The sequence below is a fragment of the Hypanus sabinus genome, chromosome 5 (genome assembly GCF_030144855.1).
Source record: "Hypanus sabinus isolate sHypSab1 chromosome 5, sHypSab1.hap1, whole genome shotgun sequence".
NCBI lineage: Eukaryota > Metazoa > Chordata > Chondrichthyes > Myliobatiformes > Dasyatidae > Hypanus > Hypanus sabinus.
The window spans coordinates 145,691,018-145,718,702 of NC_082710.1; the positions used below are offsets into that span (position 1 = coordinate 145,691,018).

General features: G+C 44.6%; 1 protein-coding gene across 8 annotated transcripts in view; it reads right to left on the reverse strand.

The window, feature by feature from the left end:
* fgf14 (fibroblast growth factor 14) overlaps window positions 1–27,685 on the reverse strand; it is a 510,234-nt gene that overhangs the window by 284,032 nt on the left and 198,517 nt on the right. The window lies entirely within an intron of this gene.

A 27,685-nucleotide genomic window follows, 5' to 3' on the forward strand; every position in this document is an offset into this window, starting at 1 on the left:
TCCACAGATGCAGCCTGACCTCCAGCATTGTGTGTGTGTTGCTCTGAATTTCCAGCAAGAGCAGAACCTCGTGTTTATGGTTTACCTCCTTAGTCATACGGGCATCCTCCAAGTGGGTGAGGAACCTGGCCTAGTAACAGGCTGGAGCATTTATGGACATATTCAGTCTCTCAATTCTGTGGACTGAGGAACCTCCTGCTTCAGAAAGGCGTCAGTTGTACTGGTGTCCGAGAAGACTGCAAGTGCCTGCATTATCCATAAGGAATCGCTTCAGGGGATTGGTTATGGCGCAAATCAACTCCTGCCTGAGAAATAACTCGGACCCACTCCAATTTACCTACTGTTGGAACAGGTGAACACTGTTTCTCTGGCTCTTCGCTTTGCTCTGGACAACAAGAACTCGTACATCAGGCTGCTGTTCCTCGACTACAGCTCGGTTCAACACACTCGTCCTATCCAAACTTATCATCAAGCTTTAAACCATGGGCTTCTGTACCTCCCTCTTTACTTCCTCATTGGCAGACCTCAGTCACTGACAATTCATAACTCTTTGCTGACCATCAACACAGGTGCACCTCAAGGCTGACCTACTACGTCTACACACATGATATGTGGCTAAGCACAACTCCAACGCCATCTTCAAACGTGAAGATGACATTAATGTTGTCAGACAAGCCACAAGTGACACTGAGTCTGCATACAAGAGTGAGACAGGTCACCTGGTTGAGTGGTGCTGCACCAACAAGCTCTCGCTCAACCTCCGCAAACTAGGGAACCGATTGCTGACTTCAGGAATGGGAAAAGGGTGAAGATGCAGTGGGGATTCAGTGATGGAGGGAGTCAGCAACTCCTGGGTGATAACATATCAGATGACCCGTTCTGGGCCCAGCACACAGATCTACTCATCTATGGAGGTTAAGCTGATTAACTTGTCGCTGAACATTCTTAACAAACTTCTACAGATGTACTCTTGGAAGCATCCTGACTGGTTGTGTCATGGTCTGGAACAGGAATTCGAGTCTACAGGAAAATTAAAAGCTGCAGAGAGTAGTAGACTCTACCTAATACATCATGGGCACATCTCTCCCTGCCATCAGTAGTATCTACTGGAGGTGCTGTCTCAAGAAGACAACATACATCAAAAATTCCCATTATTTGTGCCATGCCATCTTTTCACACCTACTGACAGGCAGGGGACACAGAAGCCTGAAGTCCCACACCACCAGATTCAAGATCAGATACTTTCCTTCAGCCATTTGGTCTTGAACCAACTGGCAAAACCCTAATCACAACTCAGCACAGCAACACGATGAGTAATTTGCACTAAAATTTACTTTTTTGGTTCTAATTGTGTTTTTTCATTGTAAAAAATATTGCAATATTTCTGTTTGTTTTTCTTGTGAATGCTGCTTATATGATGCTCTGTGCCTGTGATACTACTATAAATAAGTTTCTCATTGTACCTGAGCATACATGTACTTGTGCGCATGACAATAAACTCAACTTTGACTTTGTCCCCCTCATCTCCCGCATTTGACATTTCTATCTCAGGAAAGTGATTCTATCTCTGCCTCTCATCATTTTATAAACATCCATCAGGCCTCCTCTCAAACCCTGATACTCTAAAGAAAACAACGCAAGTTTGTCCAAGCTCTCCTACAGCATATAACTTCTAATCCAGGCAACATTCTGATGAACCTCTTCTGTTCGATTTCCAAAACCTCCAAGTTCTTCCTGCAATGGAGCAACCAGAGCTGCACACAACACATCAGATGGCCCTTGGCATGGCATCTAAAACTTTGACAACTTCTATAGATTATTAGTGGAGAGTGTATTGATTGGCTGCATCATGGCCTGGTATGGAAACACCAATGCCCTTAAGCAGCCCAGTCCAGAGATAAAACCCTCCCAACCATTGAGCACATCTTTATGAAACACTATTGTAGGAAAGTAGCATGCATTGTCAGAGATCACCACCTCCCAAGCCATGCTCTTTTCTCGCTGCTGCCATCAGGTAGAAGGTACAAGAACCTTAAGACTCGCACCACCAGGTTCAAGAACAGTTACTACCCTCAACCATTAGGCTCTTGAATATAAGAGGATATCTACACTCAACTTAACTTGTTCCCAGAACCAGTGATCTCACTTTCAAGTACTCTTTATCTCATTTTCTCATATTCTAGTTATTTATTGCCATTTATTTATATTTGTATTTGCACAGTTTGTTGTCTTCTGCACTCTGGTTGATCTTTCATTGATCCTGTTATAATTACTATTCTCTAGGTTTGCTGAGTATGCCTGCAGGAAAATGAATCTTGGGGTTGTATATGGTGACATATATGTACTTTTATAAGAAAATTTACTTTGAACTACCAAAACATTTTAAAATTGCAACAGGACTTCCTTAGTCTTATACTTAAGGCCCTGACAAATGAAGGCAAGCATGCCATCTCTGCTCCTAATATCACACTGGGTGTCCTGCTGTTTCCTGCTATTCATCTGAAGCACCCGATTACATTAAATGTGCTGTGATAATACAGTGTGTTGCCAGGATCCTTATTCTAAAAGAAAGAGCAGCTGTGTTCATAGTATACACAGCAGCTTTGTGGGTAACGTGCCCACGTTCTACCAGGAATCTGATTCCAGCCTGTTCTCTATGCTGGAAATTGAGTGCTGGTGGAAATGGATTAATAGCTGAGATGTAATTGTGAATTTGTCCCATACATTTCTGATCCGAGAGCCTTCTGATTCAGTCTCTTGCTCACACAAGTGCGAACAATTGACATTAGGATATTAGATCTTCAAAGGAAATAAGCTTAATTGTCCCATTCATTACAGAGAAGCAACGACAGGGAAAGTGTGAATTCAGAGCTCCCCACAGTGAATCAAATGCATTGAAATTAAACTTTAGCTCTCTCTATAGACAGTATGCATCCAACTCTGCCAAGCATCCCAGAGGAATTATGCTGATTACACAGGGATGCTTTTGCATGCAAAACATGCTGTAGAGCCTGTGCTGTGTTTCCACAGCTTCCTTTATACCCAGCAACAAGGGGTTCATGTCACAGATCAGATACATCACACAAAATGGTGCAAATGTCATGAGAGGCAAATAGCCTCTTCCTTCTGCAGAACAAATCCAATTACAAACACTGGGATCTGAAACTTCATATTGTGCATGGATAGTCTGCAAACACAATGTGATGAATTTACTGATTGCTAGTAACCTTTCTCACCTGTTTCCCTCTCTCTCTTCCTCCATTCTGGTTCTGATCTAGCCAATCCTCTCAGTTTTGCTCTTTCATACACTCTCTCTCTGGCTCTGTCATCAATCTTCAGTTCCCTTCCCCTCCTGGTCCCATCCACCATCTGGATCTTCACTCCATCTGGTTCCATTTGCCCTTCATCTCTTCCCTAATGGTGTCCATTATCATCTGCTTACATCAGATTCCGGAACTTTGTGTTCCTACTTATCACCCTTCCATCTGTCTCCCTCCTGGCTCCACTTGCCTTTCCTATTTCCTGTCTGCCTCCGTCTCTCACCTCTACCTCACCGCACACCTACTTGACTCCATCTCCTATCCTCCTCCATGCCCATTTATCACCTATCAGCTTTGGAAGCTGGTAGAAGGTAGAAAAGTCACATAGTCTATATGGACTACACCCCTGAAAGAGGTGGCTGGAGAAATTCTGGAGACATTAGTAATGATCTTTCAAAATCACTCGATTCTTGAATGGTTCCAGAGGACTGGAAAACTGCAAATGTCACTCCGCCCCTTAAGAAGGGGGAGAGACAGAAGAAAGGAAATTACAGCCAGCTAGTCTGACTTCAGTGGTTGGGAAGCTGTTGAAGTGCATTACTCAGCATGAGGGTTCAGAGTACTTGGAGGCACATGATAAAGCAGGGCAAAATCAGTATGGTTCCCTTAAGGGGAAGCTTGCCTGACAAATCTGTTGGGATTTTTTGAGGAAATAACAGACAGGATAGACAAAAGAGAGTCAGTGGATGTTGCTTACTTGAATTTTCAGAAGGTCTTTGACAAGGTGCCACACATGAGTCTGCTTGGCAAGATAAGAACCCATGGCATTACAGGAAAGAAAATAGCAAGGATAGAAGATTTGCTGACTGGCAGAAGGCAAAGAATGGAAATAAAAGGGGCCTATTCTGCTGGTAACTAGTGGTGTTCCACAAGACAAGGTTGGTATTGGGACCCGCTTCTTTTCACATTATATGTCTACAGTTTGGATGATGGAATTGATGGCTCTGTGGCCAAGTCTGCAGATGATACAAAGATAGTTGAGGAAGCAGAAGAACTTAGACAGATTGGGAGAATGGGCAAAAAAGTGTAGTCGTGAACTTTGGTAGAAGGAGTAAAGGTGTAGACCATTTTCTAAATGAGGAGAAAATTCATAAAGATGTGTAAAGAGACTTGGGAGTCCTTGGGCAAGATTCCCTAAATGTTAACTTGCAGGTTGAGTTGGTCGTGAGGAAGGCAAATGCAATGTTAGCATTCATTTCGAGAGGACTAGAATATAAAAGCAAGGATGTAATGCTGGAGTTTTACAGGCACTGGTCAAACTGCACTTGGAGTATTGTGAGCAGTTTTGTGCCCCTTATCCAAGAAAAGTTGTGCTGGCATTGGAGAGGGTCCAAAGGAGGTTCACAAGAATGATTCCAGTAATGAAAGGGTTAATATATGAGGGGAGCCTATAAGTATATGGTTTTTCTGAGCCTCTGTTCACTGGAGCTGAAAGGAATGAGGGGAGATCTCATTGAAACCTATCAAATATTAAAAGGCTGGATAAAGAGGATGTGGAAAGAATGTTAGTATCAGAGGGCACAGCCTCAGAATAGAGGGATGTCCATTAAGAACAGAGATAGGGAAGAATTTCTTTCGTCAGAGCATGGTGAATCTGTGAAATTCATTGCCATGATGGCTGTGGAGGTTAAGTTATCGAGAACATTTAAAGCAGAGGTTGATAGATTCTTAATTAGTCAAAGTGTCAAAGGCAATGTGGAGAAGGAAGGAGAATAAGGTTGAGAGGGATAATAAATCAGCCATGATAGAATGGTGGATCAGACGAGATCAGCTGAGTGGCCTAATTCTGCTCCTATGTCTTATGATCTCACCCCTCTCCTATCTTTATTCTGGCCATTTCCCCTTTCCTTTCGCAGTCCTGCTGTAGGGCTTTGACCCAAAACATTGACAATTCCTTCTTCACCCTCAGCCATACCCCACAGAGACTGCTTAATTCATCCAGCAGATTGTTTGCTGATCCAGAAGGGCTGGAAGGGCTCAGCCAGCAAGCAACGTCTTTGGAAAGAGAAAACGTCAGGGAACCTTCTTCAGAATCTGGAGCAGAGCTGTTGGCTTATGGTTTTTAAAGCAGAGCTGGAAAGTGCAAGGTAGTGAGGCGTAAGATAAAAGACCATAGAGATATTGGTCTAGACAGATTAGATTATATGGAGCATGAAGACTGACCACTAGCCATGCATCTAAAAGATACACAGTATGAAAGAGACATTATTATGGTCTAGAGAAGTGATGTAAGAGTTTACCTGAAACTGGAAGATACATCGCAGATAGAAATTAAAGTGTTAACACACGAGGGACTGCAGATGCAGGAATATGGAGCAACTTATAAGATGCTGGAGGAACTCAGTGGGTTAAACAGCATCTGTGGAGAGAAATTAACAGACAACGCTTTGGAATGAGATCCAGAGCCAATGTTTTGGTTTGTGAAGCCCTAGATGAAAGATCTCAGCCCAAAATATCAGCCGTCCATTTCTGTCCACAGATACTACCTGGCCTACTGAGCTCCTCCAGCATCTTGTGCATTGCAGAAGAGATGTTCAATAGGTATATTTAATGTCAGAGAAACTATACAATATATATAGTGAAATTCTTTTTCTTCGCAAATATCGGTGGGCAACCTGTGTTGTCTTCCTACTTTATATTAGACCTCACTATGCGAGTGGAAAAGGTCAAGCACATAGATCTGTCCCTCCCTGCTGGACTCTGGCCATCTAGCCCATGTCAGGGCTCCTTAAGGAAGCTACACCCATGTAAAATGCTGGATGAACTTAACAGATCAGACAGAGTCATTGAGGGGAATCTGCAGTTGTCATTTTGGGTCAAGACAATTCATCAGGACTGGAAAGGAAGGGGCAGAAACCAGCATAAGGTGGTGGGTGGAAGGGGAGAAGTACAATATATATACACACACACAAATATTGATAAGTTTGTGGCCTAAGGTAAGTTATTAACTTCAAACTTTCTGCATAATCACTCAGAGTTGAACTGCATGTGCATGTAACGAGAGCTGTATAACTCATCTCCTTCTACTAGGCCACAAACTTATCAATCAGTTTGTGTGTGTGTGTGTGTGTGTGTGTGTGTGTGTGTGTGTGTGTGTGTTTGTGTGTGCGCGCACACGCGCGCGTATATAAAGTAGTTATATTAAACAGGTAGTGCAAAATAGAAATAAAAATGTTCATGGGTTCATTGTTCATTCAGAAAACTGATGGCAGAGGAAGAAACTGTTCTTACCCTCCACAAAGGCTACCTGACCTGCTAAATTCCTCCAGCATTTTGTGTGTGTTGTTCAAGATTTTCAGCATCTGCAGAACCTCTGGTGCCCTTAAGGGAGCTGTACCTAAACCCCAGCATCTGCTCCCCAAACCCTGAAAATGTCATCTTCTGAAATAGTTGTCCCAGTCCCTCTGAAATTTCCAGTGAAATCTGTTCCCATCATCATATCCCATAAATTCACTCCATTAAACAAATCTCTGCCTTCGTCTTTGGCTCATTTGCTGATTATGTTTGTTTGCTACCCAGGGCTTAACCTCAAGCCCTCAGAGTTATTTCCTACAACTACACTTTTTATTTTATGTAAATCCCAATTACATAAAACTATTGAAATTAATTAATTTAATTCTCCAAAAGAAGGCCATTTGATTTTAAACAGAAATGAAGTGCCGCCCAAAGGAATTGTGTTGATTACGTGGAGATTCATTCACAGGGAATAGTTATTACCAAAGTTGTCTTGTTGTAACATCAAACATTTTTTCGCGATCAGTGTAATACCACAGGATAAGAGCTGTGCTGATTAATAAATAAATTTTATTTTCTTCCACAAGAGTATCCCTGAAACCAATCGAAGTTCCACAGGTAGCCGAGGCCTGAATTTGGCCAGATACCAGAGCTGAGACAACAGAGTATACACTAGTCAATCTGACTTAAATCCAAAGACAAAAATGGAAATGCAGGAAAAGGAGGAAGGGGATATTCTGTTCTTAGTGCTTGCTCCTCTTTTCAGCACTGTTGTGGCTTCTCTGTCTCAATAGCAGGTTTCTCATCTCTCCCCAAATTCCGTGATGCCTTTTTTGTTTTCAACACCCATCCATCTCATCCGTCAGTATGTAGCGTGTCTTGGCCTCTGTGGCGCAGAGTTCCAGAGGTCTACCACCCTCCAGGTGCAGGAAATCCATAACTTCCATACTTCCCTAAAACACAGTAGGCCATTTGGCCCATTGAGTCTATCCCAACTCAGAGCAAGCTCATCAATCCCATTCCTCCAATCATTTCCCTGTCATCTACTCTTCCTCGGAGGACCACGTATTCTGCTCTGGACCTCCCAGCACCCACCTGCAACAGAGGCAATTTTACAGCAGACAATTAACCTGCCAGCTTGCAGGTCTTTGGGATGTGGGAGGAAACCAGGACACCAAGGAGAAAACGCACATAGACTCAGGGAGAATGTGCAAACTCCACACAGACAGGCCCTTCGGCCCAACCAGTCTTTGCTAACCACCCAGCTAGTTCCAATTTCCTGTGTTGGGCCGATATCCCTCTGAGCCCCACCCCTGCATGTAGCTGTCCAAGGGCTTCTATGATACAATTATACCTGCCTCAGCTTCCTCTGGCAACTCACTCTGTACACACTACCCTGGGTGAAAAAGCTGCCCCTTAGGGACCTTTTAAATCTTTCCCCCTCCTCCATAAATCTCTATCACCTAGTTCTGGTCTCCCCGACCCTGGGGAGAACACTGCTGCCATTTCCTTATCTATGCCTCTCAACATTTTAAACATTTCTATACAGTCCCCCCTCATTCTCCTGTGATCCAAGGAATAAAGACCTACCCTGGCCAGCCTCTCCCTATAACTCGGGCTCTCTGATCCTAGCAAACTCCTTGTCTTCTCGAGTTGTGAGGGAGCAGCTCTACCACCAGGTCACTATGCCATTTCACCTCATCCCCTGGGACTTGAGACTCAGAGTCTTTGTTTTACACATTTCAACCTCCCCACTCAAAATGTTAACTCTCCACTTCATCCCACAGATGCTGTCTGACCCACTGAGTCCCCCTAATATCTGCTCCAGATTTCAGCACTGCAGGCTCTTGTGCCTCCATCCCTATACTCAGTCTACCTAGTCAATCAGAATGTGCATCATTCTTCTAAATTAACCGAGTCCTAACCCCGGCAACCAAATCTCTTCCTTTATCTCTCCACCATCCCAGAATCAGTCTGCTCAATATTGGTATTGGTTTATTATTTTTAAATCCATCAAGATACCTTGAAATGTTTCTCTCACATACTGCTCATGCAGATCAAATCATTAAATGGTGCATTGAGTGAGAAAAGGGGAAAGCAATAATGATGCAGAATAAAGTGCAAAAGCTCCCAAAGGAGTGGAGAACAGGGGAACAATAAAGTGCCAGATCATAATGAGGTAGAATGCGAGGCCGGGAGTCCGTATCATGGTTCATCAGGAATCTGATAGAAGCTGTCCTTAAACCTGGTGGTATGTGATTTCAGGGATTTGCATCTTCTGCCCAAGGGAAGAAAGGAGAAGAGAGAATGCCTGAGGTGAGTGGTATCTTTGATTACGAAACCCCTCACAGACAGCACAGGCCTCAGACTCAGAGCAATACAGCGCAGATTCAGCCTCTTCAGCACAAGCGTCCACCCAGAGGCTCCCAATTTCCTGCATTTGGCCCACGTCCCTCTATGCTTTGCCCCTTGATGTAGCAGTCCAAACGTTTGCTGGGCTGCCTCCATGGCAAGCACATGCTTTCCTACGCAAGCTGACCAAACCTCCACACAGTACTCCAGGGTAGAGGGCCTCACTACAGTCCTGCATCCTGACCAAGGCATCCTTCTCCTGTACACAAACCATCATGACAAAAAAGCCACAGCACCACTGACTGTGGGACTACAAAGTCAGGGGAATTCTCTGCATTCTACTTACCTTCATCACTATGTGCAAGGTCCTTTGTCTTTTCCACTCAAATTCAAAAAAAGCTGCATTTCAAACTGTTTTAGGGGATTAATATAATTCCTCTCCATGTAAGATGCCAGAGATGATGACCACCATTATATGGAACACTGCCATAGGAAAGCAGTGTCCATCATCAAAGACCTCCACTATCCAGGTCATGGCCTCTTCTCACTACTGCCATGAGCAGGAGGCAGAAAAGCTTCACGTTCCACACCTCAAGTTCAGGAACAGCTATTACCCTACTGTTCACTGCTGTTCATGCTGCTGACTCATGACTGCTCAAATAGAACCATCAAGTTTGCTGATGATACATCAGTGACTGGCGTCATCAATAACAATAATGAGTCGGCATGCAGAGAGGAGGTCGAGAGGCTTGTCAAATGGTGCAAAAAACACCAACCCCAGTCTCAACGTGTACAAGACAAAACGAGATTGTGGACGTCAGAAAGGCCCAGGTCGATCACTTTCTCTTGCACATCAGTTCCTTGGTGTGCACATGATGGACAATCTAACCTGGACCCACACACCTTCTCATTAGTCAAGAAAGCCCAGCAGTATCTCCATTCTCTGAGGAGACTGAGGTGTGCAAGGCTCCCCAACCCCATTCTAACAGCTTTCTACAGGAGCACCATCGAGAGTGTCGATGCATCACTGTGTGGTAAGGAAGCTGCGAGGTATCGAACTGCAAGACCCCATGGAAAACAGTAAAATCCATCAGGAGGATCACCAGGGTCTCCCTCACCACCATTTGTGTCATTTACTGGGAATGCCATAGATGCAGGGACAGAAGCATTGTTGAGGATCCCTACCACCTCATTACAATCTCTTCGACCCACCACCATCAGGAAGGAGGTACAAGAGCATCAGGACTAGGACTGCCAGACTGGATAACAGCTTCTTCCCTCAGGATGCAAGTCTAATGAATACCCTGCTATCACTAAGATTTCATCATTAGGAAAGCCAGCTGTTTACCAGTGCTGTGCATTACATGCACTTTGAATTACATTTTATTGACTTATTTGTGGTAATATTGTGTTTTATGTGCTGTGTGATATATTCCTTATGGGTGTACCATGGTCCAGAGGAAGGTTGTTTTGTTTGGTTGGATATCTGTACAGTCAGATGACAATAAACTTGAACTTGAATTTGAATAACCATCAGGCTCCTGAATGGGTGTGGATAATTTCAATTACCACTACTCTCAACTGGTTCTATGACATAGAGTCTTTACAAGTTCTCAATATTTTTTTGCAGCCCGCCTTCTTTTGCTTATTGAATATCTGTCAGTATTTATCTTTATGCATAGTTTCTCATTAGTTCTATTGTATTTCTGATTTCCTTGTAAATGCATGCAAGCAAATGAAACTTGGGGTAGCATTTGGTAACAATGCTACTTTGATAATAAATTTTACTTGAAACTTTGAACTTCACTTTCATTTTGTACAGGCTGCAAATTTCTATTTAAAATTCCAAAGTCCTGCATTTGGTAATCACAAATTCTCAGTCATTTGTGACACTGCTCCTCATAGAAATGGAAGCTAAATTCCCTGCACCTCTGATTGCTTTATGTAGGGTTAGATTTACAGCTACAAACTTTCCATGGCGGGTGCTGGTAAGAAATGGTGCAGATTTTTTGACCGTGCCAGTATTGCAAGGGATGGATCAGGCCACGTGAATGTGGAGCATTTCTTCTAGCTGATGCGCACCACACTACTTGCTCTTCATCAAGAGGTCTGTGCAAGAGTTATACAGTACAGAAAAAACCCAGCTCATCCATACAACCATTGTGCCAACCAGGCTCATCCATTTGCCTACATTAGGCCTATATCACTACAAACCTTTCTTATCCATATCTTCTAAATGTTGTTATTGTACCTGCCAGCAGTTTGTTCCATATACCCACCAATGTCTGAGTGATGAAGTTGATCCTTGAATCATTCATTTTAAATTACTCACTTCTTACTTTAAACCTATAATTAACTATGGAAGCTTTGTGACTGGTTATCAGATCTATCCATACCATCTTCTGACCTTAAGAGTCACATACTTACAGATACTGATTCCAACAGCAAACCCAACCATCTTCCTGTCACAAGTTAGTGAAATGACAAGTCCCACTAGAGACATCTCCTTATATACCCTCTCGAGTAAGCAGGGCATGGGCAGGGCTTAATGTTTGATCCTAATTGGCTTGATCTGAATTGCCTATTTCTGGTTGGTTAGCTTGAATCGGCCTTGTTCTGATTGGTCAATTTTTGAGTTCAAACCCTCTTTAGGAATGTGTAGTGAACATTCTACACTCTTGGAACCGACATTTAGGTCCCTCACATGCTCCATCTCTAGTGATTCCCTAATTTTTCTCTTGTAGGTATTCTCTTCCTTGCCAAGGATGTTGGCCTCATCAAACCTTGATCTGCATGAGCACGATAGGCAGTGGTCAGCGATCCCACTTTACTCTGCTCTCAAGTTTTTTTTAAGGTACTATTATGTTCAGCTATCCTGGACTTCACAGCCCTTCCAGTCTCACCAATATCTACTTGTTGGCATGGTGATAAGGTATGAAGTACACAACTCCCTGACACAGTTCTTTAGGTCTCCTAGGTGCCACTTTGCTTAGCCTTGTTCTGATTGTGTCCTCACCTTTTGCTATTAACTGGACACCGTATTTTTGGCAAATTTGTCTTAGCTTTACAGTTCAGTTGTCACCGTAAGGCACAATAACCATTCTATCTGGAGTTTGAATTTGTTGTAGTGTGTTGTACTCCATTCCTTTCTCAATTATGCCATTTTTCTTGAACGCTTCTCTGATTTTCTTACTCTAGTTGTGCACAAGATATTTGCTCTTAGTGCCATGCCTCAAACAACGCCAAGCATTGTCCGCTTTGGAGGATTTCACTGAAAATTCAGGTACTGGTCTGTGTGAGTCTTCTTCCTGGAAACACTCAACTCCAACTTGTCCACCATCTGTTTTACCATAACATCCAAAAGCCTCACTTTCTACCTCCATGATAAACCGTATGGCCTTGTTCTGATTGTTTAACTGTGTTAAAATGCTTCTAGTACTTCCTGATCACGTTTCCACAGGATAAGTGTGCCATCCACATAGCCCACTAGCTTCTAGCTCCTCTTCCCTGGGAAGCAGACTGAGTGTCTTCACCCTCATGATTTTATACACCTCCGTAAGGCCACCCTTCAGTCTCCTACCTACCTAGGAATAAAGACATAGCCCGCCCAACCTCTCCCTATAACTCAGACCCTCAAGTCCTGAGAACATTTTCGTAAATCTGGACTGATTCCAGTTCAATGATATCTTTCCTATAATAGTAGTCATTGACTATTATTATAGGAATATAGCAATCATTGACTACTGGTCAACCAGGCAGTGTCCTTGAGGTCCTCCAGGGAAAGCTGGTAAAGCATTCTGTTGGATGGTTTCCTGAGCAGTCTGTCGATACCTTATCGCCAGAACCATCAGCTGGTGGCATGAAGGACTCTTCGGTCAGACATTTCATGCACAGTCAGAGTCTCAGTGATACCACACACTATCCTCAAGATGTCTGCACAGTGGATGAGACTGTCAGCCAGCTTTTTCTGGACAGCAAGTGTGACACGTGCTACACCTGTCCCTACACCTCCTCCCTCAACACCATTCAGGGCTTCAAACAGTCCTTCCAGGTGAGGCGATGTTTTTGGGGTCATCCATTTTATCTGGTATTTTATGTGTAGCCTCCTCTGCATCTTTGGGACCTGGCGCAGACTGGGGGAACCTTTCTGTCGAGCGCTTTCACTTCATCTGCCACAAAAGGCAGCATTTCAAAGTTAACAAATCTCATGTCACATGCCGGTGATAATAAACCTGATTCTGATTTCCCAGTGGCAACCCATTTTAATTCAACTTCCCATTCCCATTCTGACATATCTGACAATGGCCTCCTCTACAGCCACAACGAGGCCAAGCTCAGGTTGCAGGACCAATACCTCATATTCTGTCTGGATAGCCTCCAATCTGATAGTACAAAGATCTATTTCTCTAATTTCCACTAACTATTCCCCTTCCCTCCCGTTCTCCATTCCAGTTACCCTCTCACCCCTTCTCTTCTCCTCTCTTGCCCATCACCTCCCTCCAGTGCCCCTTGTCCTTCCCTTTCCTCCATGGTTGGCTGTCCTTTCCTATTTGTTTCCTTCTTCTTCAGCCTTCTACATCTTCCACTTACCCCTCCCAGCTTCTTTCTTCATTCCACCTCCCCACCCACCTTCATGCGGTCTCATCTGTCACCTGCCAGCTTGTAATCCTTCTTTGTATTTTGGCTTCTTCCCCCTTCCTTTCCCATCCTGATGAGGAGTCTTGGTCCAAAACATCAATTTTTATTCCCTCCAGAGATACATCAATTTTTATTCCCTCCATAGATGCTACCTGATTTGCTGCATTCCTCCAGCACTGTGTGTGTGTGTGTGTGTGTGTGTGTGTGTGTGTGTGTGTGTGTGTGTGTGTGTGTATTGCTCCTGGATGTTAGCCAAGAAGCTCTGGAAGGGAATGCAGTGGTCTTTGTCAAGGTATCTGCTGCACAGCTGTGTGATCCAGGACTCTGCTTCATGGGTTGCTCCTGGGGAAATGTTGTTAGTGCAAGGGAAGACACACTTGAGTCTGCCTGAAATTTGCTGGCCTTCCAGATCAGGGAGCTGACCATGGTGGAAGGTGGCATGAGCTTGAAGTTTTGAACGATGGCCACAAAGACTGCATGGAGGAAGCTCACCCTATCACTGCACGTTGGGAGGCTGAAATCATGAATAACAGCTTAGACATCACTCCTAGAATAGACATGGAAGAAAAACAGGTGTGACATTGATAGAATGGAAAATCTGCAAGGAAGAGGAATGAAACTCCTTGAATGGTACTAGACGGGTGTGCTGTACTATCTTTTTGCAATTGATATGAACAAGGTGTGCCTTTGGAATCCAGACGTTCTTTACCTAGACAGTCCCATGGCTCTAGGGATCGAGCAGGAGAGGAACAGTAATCTCACTGCATGAAGATTCGTTCGGGGCTGAGGCACAGATCTGAAACCAGGGCTGGGCAAGGAGCTCCAAGGAAGCTCCACCTTCGCTCAGCAGTGAAAGTCCTCGAGTTTGAGTGGCCATGCATGCGGTGGAGAGAAGGAGGTGATGTGAGACAGTGCAGGGAGCAAGTCAGGGGCTGACTGTACATCTGATGACAGCGGGGGGGGGTCGGTGAAACAAGGGTGGAGGTGAACTGGGCAGGACTTTCACCTCTTGCTTTGGTGCTGACGGTGTCTCCTCAAGGAGCTCGGTGTACTGCTGGAAACCTGTGGAGGAGTGTGACACACAGGGAACAAAGGCCTCCTGATCGGCCTTCACAAGGGAGCTGCCCTGGGGTTGCAGGTCTGACTCTTACCAACACACGCTCTGGCGTGATTCAATCCGAAAATGGTCACAAACACAACTCGATGTGGATTAAGTCGATTTTCAGTCACGAGCTTTGAGAAAGATCAGCACCATTCAATAAAATTTCTGAATGTCTGTGTCTAGAGAAACAGCATGCTAGGGGGCCCTTCCAGCCCGACAAGGCTTTGCAGTCCAATTTCACCCATGTGGCCAGTGAACCTACTAACCTGTACAGCAAATCTCTGGAACGTGGGAGGAAGCTGAAGTGGTCACGGGGAGAACATGCAAGCCCCTTACAGACAGCAGCGGAACTGAACCCGGGTCGCTGGTGCGTCGTAGTATTATGCTACATGTTATGCTACCACACCACCCGTTACGCCTAAAGAGAAAGGTTTGCACTTCTGTGGTGAACTACATATACCTGTCTGGACACGCCCCCTGCTGACTGCTCCTGTGGCTCCTCCCACAGACCCCGGTATAAAGGCGATTGAGGCCTGAGCCCGGCCTCTCAGTCTCCAGGATGTAGTATGGTGGTCACTCACTGCTTGTTCCTTCTTCCAGTCAATAAAAGCCGATATCTCGCCTTTACATCTCAGAGTGAGTTATTGATGGTGCATCAACTTCCATGTCCTCTTCCATGACCTCAGGTTGTCCCAAAATAGCTCACAACAAAAGAAGCTGTGAAAATATGGCGCCAGTTTGTGCTCAGGGAGCTCTCTCATGATCAGATGCTGGCTGAGGGAGAGTTGTTGACCAGGACAGAATGGAGAATCAACACGTATAAACAAGCTGGATGAACTCAGCAGGTCGGGCAGCATCCGTTGAAATGAGCAGTCAATGTTTCGGGCTGAGACCCTTCGTCAGGACTCGGCCCGAAACATTGACTGCTCATTTCAACGGATGCTGCCCGACCAGCTGAGTTTATCCAGCTTGTTTGTACATGTTGATTTACCACAGCATCTGCAGTATACTTTGTGTTTACAGAACAGAGAAGCCTCTTCAAAGTAATGCATTGGGATCCTTCCTCGGAAAGACCAGATGGTTTCCCACTTTTTAACCTTTCTTGACTTGTGAGCTACCTTTGCAACTTCGATTGCTTGCGGTTACTGCTGATAAAATATCACTCTAATTCCTTCATTCCCTGGAACACTGGTCCTAGCAGGGTTTAGTCTGCACCCACACCACTGCTCACACTGTCCCCAGCAAACGAGGACTGCCAACCTGAAAGTTCTCTTTTCCATTTATTGTCTGTCTCCTTGTACTGGCTACGTCTTCTCCTGCATCAGCTTGACTAATTTCCACCACGCTTAACGATCAGGATGCAAGAAAAATTTCACACTTTCCTCAGGATGTCATTATCTCCACTTGTTTATGACAAAATATTTATATTCCAAATCGAATTTAGTAAAAGGTCTCAAGGGACGACCCAGTTGTCAAGATCTTTGCCGAAACTGGAGTTAAATTAGGTCTAACTTGTTAGTTTCATGGTTCCAGAGGTTACACAGTTGTATTAAACACTCACTTTTACAGCCACACAGGCAATTGCTTTTCTCAAACAATATAAATTGCTTTAACTCAACTGCACAAAATCAATTATGAAAATGTTGATTATCAATTCATTTCAGTTGGAGCAAAACAGCTAATGATAAGAATGAATTTCCTTCCCACTGTTGTGCCTGGCTTCACAGAGGAGGAACTATTCTGATCTTCAACCTGCTCAGCCTGACAATGAGGTGGCAGCAAATCCCTCACCAAATGATGGCTCTGTAACTATTATCCCGACGGTCTAATAAGTATTAAAGCAACATAAAAATCTGACATCAAAGCAGAAGTGGCAGAAATACTCTGTAGGTCAGGCAGCATCTGTAGAGGGGTTAATGATGTCTGACCTGCTGTCTGGAAATCACATCATCCCTGCTCCCTACCCCACACACTTTGGGGGATCGTGACCAGCTGATTAAGTGGATCAAAAATAGTGAATGGAGTTCAATTTGGATAACTACGAGGTGTTGCATTTGGGAAGGTCAAATACAGGCAGGACCCTGGGGAGGGTTGTAGAACAGAGGGACCTTGGGACTAGACAGGACCCTAGGGAGGGTTGTAGAACAGAGGGACCTTGGGGAGGGTTGTAGAACAGAGGGACCTTGAAACCAGACAGGACCCTGGGGAGGGTTGTAGAACAGAGGGACCTTGGGGAGGGTTGTAGAACAGAGGGACCTTGGGACCAGACAGGACCCTGGGGAGGGTTGTAGAACAGAGGGACCTTGGGACCAGACAGGACCCTGGGGAGTATTGTAGAACAGAGAGACCTTGGGACTAGACAGGACCCTGGGGAGTGTTGTAGAACAGAGGGACCTTGGGACTAGACAGGACCCTGGGGAGGGTTGTAGAACAGAGGGACCGTGGGACCAGACAGGACCCTGGGGAGTGTTGTAGAACAGATGGACCTCGGGACCAGACAGGACCCTGGGGAGTGTTGTAGAACAGAGGGACCTTGGGACCAGACAGGACCCTAGGGAGGGTTGTAGAACAGAGGGACCTTGGGGAGGGTTGTAGAACAGAGGGACCTTAGGACCAGACATGACCCTGGGGAGGGTTGTAGAACAGAGGGACCTTGGGACCAGACATGACCCTGGGGAGGGTTGTAGAACAGAGGGACCTTAGGACCAGACATGACCCTGGGGAGGGTTGTAGAACAGAGGGACCTTGGGACCAGACATGACCCTGGGGAGGGTTGTAGAACAGAGGGACCTTGGGACCAGACATGACCCTGGGGAGGGTTGTAGAACAGAGGGACCTTGGGACCAGACAGAACCCTGGGGAGTGTCAAAGAACAGAGGGACCTTGAAGAACGGTACGTGGTTCACTGAAAGTAGAGCCACAGGTAGAGAGGATGTGAAGAAGTTTTTCAGTTGGAGCACATTTCCAAGTTGGGAGGTCATGCTGCGATTGTCCAGGACACTGGCAAGGATGCACTTAGAATGCTGACTTCAGCTCTGGACACTCGGCTACAGGAAAGATGTTTATTTATTTTTATTTAGAAATACAGCACAGTAACAGGACTTTCTGCCCAATTACACCACGTGGCCAATCGACCTACTAACCCATACATCATTTTGATGTGAGAGGAAACCAGAGCACACCGAGGACATCCACACGGTCACAGGGGCAACGTACAAACACCCCACGGACAGCAGTGAGAATTGAACCCACGTCACGGGGGGAAAATACAAACTCCTCACGGACAGCAGTGAGAATTGAACCCAGATCACAGGGGCAATGTACAAACTCCCCATGGACAGCAGTGAGAATTGAACCCAGGTCACAGGGGCAATGTTCAATCTCCCCACGGACAGCAGTGAGAATTGAACCCAGGTCACAGGGGCAATGTCCAATCTCCCCACGGACAGCAGCGAGAATTGAACCCAGGTCACAGGGGCAACGTACAATCTCCCCACGGACAGCAGCGAGAATTGAACCCAGGTCACGGGGGCAATGTACAAACTCCCCACAGTCAGCAGTGAGAATTGAACCCAGGTCACAGGGGCAATGTACAATCTCCCCAGGGTCAGCAGTGAGAATTGAACTCAGGTCACAGGGGCAATGTTCAATTTCCCCACGGACAGCAGTGAGAATTGAACCCAGGTTACAGGGGCAATGTACAAACTCCCCACGGACAGCAGTGAGAATTGAACCCAGGTCACAGGGGCAATGTTCAATTTCCCCACGGACAGCAGTGAGAATTGAACCCAGGTCACAGGGGCAATGTACAAACTGCCCACGGACAGCAGTGAGAATTGATCCCAGGTCGTAGGGGGAAAATACAATCTCCCCACGTACAGCAGCGAGAATTGAACCCAGGTCACAGGGGGAAAATACAATCTCCCCATGGACAGCAGTGAGAATTGAACCCAGGTCACAGGGGCAATGTACAAACTCCCCACAGACAGCAGTGAGAATTGAACCCAGGTCACAGGGGCAAAGTACAATCTCCCCACGGACAGCAGCGAGAATTGAACCCAGATCACAGGGGCAATGTACAAACTCCCCATGGACAGCAGCGAGAATTGAACCCAGGTCACAGGGGCAATGTACAAACTCCCCATGGACAGCAGCGAGAATTGAACCCAGGTCACAGGGGCAATGTACAAACTCCCCACGGACAGCAGCAAGAATTGAACCCAGGTCACAGGGGGAAAATACAAACTCCCCACGGACAGCAGTGAGAATTGAACCCAGGTCATAGGGGGAAAATACAAACTCCCCACGGACAGCAGCGAGAATTGAACCCAGGTCACAGGGGCAATGTACAAACTCCCCACGGACAGCAGTGAAAATTGAACCCAGGTCACAGGGGCAATGTACAATCTCCCCACGGACAGCAGCGAGAATTGAACCCAGGTCACAGGGGGAATGTACAAACTCCCCACGGACAGCAGTGAGAATTGAACCCAGTTTGCTGGTGCTGTAATAGTGTTACACTAGCCGCTACACTAAACCGAAAGAAAGCAGAGAAGATTCACAAGGATGCTGCTAAGACTTGACTGAGTTTCAAGGAGAGGTTGTGCAGGACAGGATTGTACTCCTTACAACATGGGAAACTGCGAGGTGATCTTATAGAGGTGGATAAAATCATGAAGGGCATAGACAGGGCAAATGCACATATTCTCTTTCCCCAGACAATGGTATCAAGGCCCATAGGGACAGGTGAGTGAGGAGAGATTTAAGAAGAACTTGAAGGGCAACTTTTTTTTACACAAAGGCAGGTGAATATGTGGAATGAGCTGCCAGCAAAAATGCTGATGCAGATACAATAACAACTTTTAAAAGATAATTGGACAGATACACGGATCGGAAAGATTTAGAAGGTTGTGGGCCAAACACTGGCAAGTGAGACTAGCTTGACGGGGCGGCCGAGTCAGTATGGGCAAGTTGGGCTGAAGGCTGGACAACTCAATGGGTCACTGCCCTTGGAGAGGATGCTCTACTTCCCCACTGAGTTAAGTCGGGCAATTTAATCTGATCTAGTATATGCTCTGTACAAACTACTCTAGTATAAATAATAAATCTACTCCAGATAATACTTCATAAATTAATCCTATTAACTTTTTGAGATTTGTGCAAATATCATATTATTAGTCTTTATGGCATTAGACTAAGTTACAGCAAAAAGCTCCCTCAAACGCTTTTTCTTAAAAAATACACGGATTTAAGGGATTCAGACTTTGTAAGAGCTATTTGTCATCCCATTCCACTGACACCCTCCCCCCCCCCTACCATTTCCCCAGTACTCTTGGGCTTTTCAATTTCATCATTCTGTGACTAGAAGCTGATTTTTCTGAAGACCCAACTGAAATCTAGCACCTCCACAGGCCTCATCCCCATAACAGTCCAGCACCCACTATCTACCAGGCTTCCCCAAGCCTCTGTTCATATATTTTCAAATAATCCCATAGAGGATATCCCAAAAATAGGAGCACAAGTAGGCCACTCAGCCCCTCAAATCTGTCCCACTATTCAACATGATCATGGCTGATCTGTCATAGGCCTGATCTCCTCTTCTGTGAGTTCCCCATAGACCTCAATTAACTGACCTTTCAAAAATGTATCTACTTCCTCCTCAAGTACCACTATTGATACAGACTCCACAAACCACTGGTTTGAGAATTTACACTATCTGTAAAAAGAAATTCCTAAGCACCTCACTTTTAAATGAAAATTCCTTCTTCTTATAACTATGTCCCCTCATTCAAGATTCTCCCATTGGTGGAAACATCTTAATATCTACCCGGTCTTTGGATCTTAGGTGCTTCAAGAAGAAAATTCCTAATCCTTCTAACCTCTAAAGAAAACAGATGCAGCTTTTTAGCTGTCCTTGATAGGACAACCCTCTTAGCCCCAAGAATTTTTCACTGCTTCCAAAGATCCTTTCTGAACCAATGGGATCAGAACATGATAGCGTGCTCCAGAAGTGACCTCACCACTGGGACTTTGCTCTCCAGGTGTGGTTTCACCAACAGGATCTGACCAGGAAACAGTTTTCCAGATGTGACCTCATCAATGGGACCAAGACAGGGTATAGTTCTCCAAATGTGACCTCACCAACAGGACACAGCTCTCTAGATGTGGCCTCACTAACGAAACCAGAACAGGATATAGACCCTCAGATGTGCCCTCACCAAAGGGGCACAGTTCTCTAGACATCACTTCACTAATGGGACACAGCTCTCCAGATGTGGCCTCACTAACTCCCTATCAATACATAGCCTCCAAGCACTTATCAATAATGACTTTTGTGCCATTTGGGCCCCTCACTGCCTGCTGTACCTACCAGCTAACTTCATGTGCTTCAGGGCTGCAGAACAATCCCCCAGCTCAGAGTACGGAAGGCCACAAGTTGTTTAAGAGTTAGCTCCAGGATTACACTTCATAAACTCTCCTCCAGTGCCTGGTGACGTCACCAACCCATTCAGTACCTCCCTCAACTCTCAACTGGAGATGCAAATAAAGTTGTATTGTCCGAATTCTCCTGGAATTAAAAACAGCTCTCCAGTGCACCAATAATGGTCACACAAAAATAAGATATAGGAGCAGAAGCTGGCCATTTGGCATATCGAATCTGCTCTGCCATTCAATCATGGGCTGATCCAATTCTTCCAGTCATCTCCACTCACCTGCCTTCTCCCCATGCCCTTTGATGCTCTGACTTATTAAAAACCTATCTATCTCTGCCTTAAACACACCCAATGACTTGGCCCAGCCGCCCGTGGCAAAAAATTCCACAGATTTACCACTCTCTGACTAAAGTAATTTCTCTGCATCTCAGTTCTAAATGGACGTCCTTCAATCCTGAAGTTGTGCCTTCTTGTCCTGGAATCCCTTACCATGGGAAATAACTTCACCATATCTAATCTGTTCAGGCATTTTAACATCTGAATGTTTCTATGAGATCCCCCTCATTCTCCTGAACTCCAGGGAATACAGCCAAGAGCTGCCAGACGTTCCTCATACGGTAACCCTTTCATTCCTGGAATCATTCTTGGGAATCTTCTCTGAACCTTCTCAATGTCAGTATATCCTTTCTAAAATAAGGAGCCCAAAACTGCACACAATATTCCAAGTGTGGTCTCATGAGTGCCTTATAGAGCCTCAACATCACATCCCTGCTCTTATATCCTATACTTCTAGAAATATGCAATGTACTGTACCAGCAGTTATAGTCAAAATGACAATAAAAGTGACTTGACTTGAATTCCAACATTGCATTTGCCTTCTTCACAACTGACTCAACCTGGAGGTGAACTTTTAGGGGATCCTGCACAAGGACTCCCAAATCCCTTTGCATGTCTGCATTTTGAATTCTCTCCCCATCCAAATGTGTTCAAAAAATATCAATGAGTTTGAAAAACAATCAGATATTTGAGTATTTACAAGATATGGACATCACTGGTAAATAATCCTATGGGGGGTGGGAAGGGGGCTGAACAGTTTGGAGTCACTAATACAGCAGAGCATTATAGAAGTGGATGGCAATTGCTCTGCCCTATATAGAAACTATAGGTAGTTGTGAACACAGCCTGCCCATCACACAACGCAGCCTCACATTCGTTGTCTCTGCTGATACATCCCGCCTCTGGAAGCAAGGACCTCTCCCACCCCTGACCTTCTCTCCTGCACTCGATGGGCAGAAGATACAAAAGCTTGAATGCACATACCACCAGACACAAAGCTTCAATCCCACTGTTACCAGATTCTTGAAAAGACCTCTTACGGCTCTTCATTTCCCCAATCTACATCTTTGTGGGCTTTGCATTTTTTTTGTGCATGGTACTTTTGCTGTATCTGTTTCCTACTTCCACTTCACTACTTTGACGTGCCGATGTAAGGCTTGATCTGCCTGGCTGGATGGCACACAAACCAAATGTTTTTCACCGTACACGTGACAATAATAGATCCATTCCAATTCCAGAGCAGGCAAGAACAGCAGATTACCTGCCCCAAAATACATCAGAGAACCCAGAGGGATATATAACGGTTTCACGGTCACTGTTACAGAAGCTAGTCTTTTAATCATTTAATTGCATTGAAGTTGCTCAGCTGACACAGTGGGATTTGAACACATGTCTCTGCATCAACAGTAAACAACACAGGCTTAATGGCTTAACTACATTGCTTAATCACTATCTGACAAATAAAGCCCCTGTAATGACTCAATAGATTATTTTACTCATTTACTGAGGGTCCAGAGAAATTTCACAACCATGATCCTGGAAATGAAAAGGTTAATGTAAGAGGTGCGTTTGATGGCTGTGGGCCTGTACTCGTTGGAGTTTAGAAGAACAAGAGGCGGTCTCATTGAAAGCTATCTCAATGAAAAGCCTTGATCGAGTGGACGTGAAGCGGATGTTTCCTATAGTGGGGGGAGTCTAGGACCATAGGGTATGGCCTCAGGATACAAGGATGTCCCTTTAGAACAGACGTAGAATGAATTTCTCCAGTCAGATGGTTGTGAACCTGTGGAATTTGTTGCCACAGATGGCTGTGAAGGCCAAGTCATTGGGTGCATTTGAAGCAGAGGTTGATAGGTTCCTGATTAGTAAGGGGAGAAAGTAGAAGAATGGGGTTGAGTGGGATAATAAATCAGCCATGTTGGAATAGCGGAGCAAACTAAATAGCCTAATCTGTTCTTATGTCTTATGACCTTATGACCTAAGACAGAGTGGCATGAGTGACCAATGGAAATGCAGATAGGGATGTCATGTGATAAAAACCCAGTGGATTCGGTCCAGTTCTGCTCTGCCCACTCATGGCCATAGGTCAATCGGGAGTCTAAGGCCATTACAGCTCTGTGTGGCATATATCTATAAAATGCCACTGATTTCAAGTGGGAGACTGTTCTTGTGGATGGCAAATCAGACAATAATCTGGCAGTGGATGGGGTGTGCTGTACAGTGGAAGGAAATTATTCCTCCCAATTTCAAGGCCCATTGACTTCCATCTGTGTTTGTAATGGACAGAGTTATCAACCCCATTTTCATTTGTGACTTTGCCCTCATCTTGGGCAAGAGATGAGAGAAGAGACTTAATAATTGCAAGGCTAATAAATATCTCCCTCTCACCAATAACTCCAGACAAAAAACATTACCCAGTAGGAGAAACACATTATGTCTAGAATGGGAAAAAATGAAATTCTAAAGACCTGAAAAACAAAATCCAAAAATAATTACATTTTCAATTGCTTTATTTGCAGATTGACTCTGTAAGCAACTTGCTTTCAGTGTTCTTAATGGACCAAGGCTGCTCCTGAAGAAACTCAAATGACCTGGAATGACTATCAGACAAGAGTGCAGCTTGCAATCCAAATATTATCACTGACACGTATCATATTTGCGACAACAGTAGTCCAAGATACAGAAGAATACTTTAAGTTACAATAAAACTTAAAATAAATAAATAGAGCAAAAATGTATAGAGAAGTAGCATTCATGGACCATTCAGAAATCTGATGGTGGCGGGGAAGAACCTGTTCCTAAAACACGGAGTGTGCATCTTCAGGCTCCTGTAGCTTCTTCCTAATAACAAGAAGAGGGCATGTCCTGGGTGGTGAGGGTCTTAATGATGATGCTATCTTCTTGAGACCCTGCCTTTAGAGGGTGCCTGTGACTGACCTGGCTGAGCCCACAACACACTGCAACCTCCTTCAATCCTGTGCATCGGAGCCCCCATACCAGGCAGGGATGCAACTGGTCACTATGATCTTCACAGTACATTCATAGATGCTGAGGATCCTTAACAATAGATGTCACCCTCTTGAACCTGAAGCTGAATCAGGTTTAATATCACTGGCATAAATAAAGAAATGTGTTGCTTATGTATATTAGTTGTGCAACAGCAGAGTAGAAAAAAGGAGAAAAAAAAGTAGTGAGGTAGTTTTCATGGGTTCATTGTCCATTATTAAATCTGATGACAGAGGGTAAGAGACTGCTCCTAAACCATTGAGTGTGTGTCTTCAGGCTCCTGTAACTCCTTCTTTCATGATTACAATAAGAAGAGGTTACGTCCTTGGTGATAGAGGTCCTTAATGTCAGATGTCGCCTTTTTGAGGCATCGGCTTTTAAAGATGTTCTCGATACTGGGAGGCTAGTGCCCATGGTGGAGCTGGCCAAGTTTGCAACATTCTGCATTTTTTTTCTGATCAATGTGCAGTGTCCCCTCCCTACCAGATGGTGATGCAAGCAATTAGAATGCTCTCCATGGTACAGCTATAGAAATCTGCTCGGGTCTTTGGTGACATATCAAATCTCCTCAAACCCCCACTGAAATATAGTTGTGGCGGTGCCTTCTTTGTAACTGCATCAATATCTTGGGCTCAGGATAGATTCTATGAGATGTCCACACCCATGAACTTGAAGCTGTTCACACTTTCCACTGCTGACCCCTCCAGGAGAACTGATGTGTGCTCTCCCGACTTCCACCATAAAGTCCACAATCAATTCCTTGCTCTTACTGAAGTTGAGTGCTACTCCACTCAACCAGCTGATCTATCTCACTTCCATACGCCTTCCAGCAGCATCTGAGATTCTGTCAGCAATGATGGAGTCACCAGCAAATTTATAGATGGCATCATCAAACTCATCAGGTACAAAATATTTCCCAAATATCCAAGTGATGAGTCAGTGCCCCATTAAACTATGCTGTCTGGGACCCTAGACTTGCATAATTACCAGAAGTTTGATTCAGGAAAAGGAAAATTAGCACAGCTCTGTTTGAAACTGCACTTTCATTCAACAAGCTGAATTTTCAACTTTAACCAAGAGATTAGAAACTATTAATCTGCTTTGAAACGCACTTCTGAAAACTCGGCAGAAAAAAATATGATAAGTTAAAAAAAGAGAGAACTAATTAAGACTGTAAGATATTGAAGCAGAATTATGCCATTCCGCCCATCGAGCCTGCTCCACAAACCCACCTTGGCCGATTTATTATCCCTCACAACCCCATTCTCTTGCCTTCTCCCCATAACATTTGACACAATGATTAGTCAAGAACCTATCGACCTCTGCTTTAAATGCACCCAATAACTTGGCCTCCACAGCTGTCTGTGGCAATGAATTCCACAGATTCATTACAATCTTGCTTAAGAAATTCCTTCTTATCTTTATTCTAAATGGACATCACTCTATTCTGAGGCTGTGCCCTGTGGTCCTAGACTCACTCACTATAGAAAGTATCCTTTCAACACTCACATCCTTGCTTGTATAGTCCTCTCAATATAAATGCTAACATTGCTTTTGCCTTCCTTACCACCAAATCATATTAAAACTGGTTCTGATTCTGACCTATTTGTATACTAACTGTCCCATCTTCAGCTCTATCACTCCAGTACAGGTCAAACCTTCTCCAGAAGTGATCCCCAATGATCCAGAAATTTGAAACCCTGCTCCCTGTATCGATTCTTCAGCCATGCATTCATCTACCAAACCACCTTATTCTTACCCACACCGGCAGCAATCCCGGGATCACTACCCTGGAGATCCTGCTTTCTACCTAACTCCTGATATTCCCTTTTCAGGACCTCCTCCCTTTCCCTACTATGTTGTATGGTAAAAGAAAAGCCAACAATTACACAGCACCCTTAGCATTGTGAACTGCTCCTAGGATTTCATGAGAGTGATGATTAAGCAGAATTTTACAGAGAGCCACGTAACAATGAACGATCTGAGTAATTTCATTTGACGGCTGTAAGGCATTGATCATGCCAGGCTACACTGACGGCAGCAACAGGATTTATGATCCCAAATTATTGATTTCATTGCAAGTCATAAGCAAGTCACTGTGGATTTGGGTTAATCATTCTAATAGATTCTCCAGGTCAGCGTGTAATCTGTTAGGCACATGTTTAATTCCATTTTAATTGGAAGCCTTTACTATTGAGTAATGTTGCTCTGTAGCAGAGTCCACACTGCACTGATCTAAAACTTAAACTATCCAAATGTTGCACCATAATCACCATAAAACTATGTCCTCGATACAAAGTAATTGTTACTTACATAAACTTCATTCAATCCTCAACTAGTTCATTACATCTAGGGGACTTTGGGGTGTTGTTATTGCTTGCTTGGTGGGAGTTGATGCTTTTGGCTGAAACAAGTGGAGGAGGGGGAGGGTTGATGCTTAGCTGCTGCTTGTGCGTGGGAGGGGCAGAAGTGGGGGCTTTTGTTTTCTAATGCTTTTACTGTTACTCATTCTTTGGGGTCCTCTTCCGTGGATGCCTGTGAAGAGTAAGAATTTCAGGTTGTGTACTGTATGCATTCTCTGATGTGAAATGGAACAATCTGAACCATTTGGACATTTGCAAAGGCATTACTTACTCACTTAGTAAGAGTAACTTAAATATATAGGCTACGGTGCAGGTTGAGTCAGTGGTGAGGAAGGCAAATGCAATGCTAACATTCATTTCAAGAGGACTAGAATACGAAACCGAGGATGTGGTGCTGAGGCTTTGTAAGGCATTTGTCAGAATGCACTTTGAGACCTGTGAGCAGATTTAGGCCCCATATCTAAGAAAGGATGCAGTGACATTGGAGAGTGTCCAGAGGAGGTTCACAGGAATGATTGTGGGAAAGAAGGTTGACATGAGGAGTGATGGATGGCCTGTAGTCGCTGCATTTTGAAGGGGGGATCTTAATGAAACAATTCAGATATTGAACAGCTGAGCATGGTTCCTATAGTGGGGGTGCGGGATGGAGGGGTGTAATCTAGAACCAGAGGGCACAGCCTCAGTGTAGAAGGACATCCCTTTAGAACAGATGTGAGTGGGAATTTCTTTAGCTAGAGGGTGGTTAATCTGTGGAATTTATTGACACAGACAGCTGTGGAGGCCAAGTCATTCAATTATTTAAAGCAGGGGGTGATATGTTCTTCATTAGCAAGGGTGTCAGAAGTTATGGGGAGAAGGAAGAGGAATGGGGTTGAGAGGGGTAATAAATCACTCAAGATG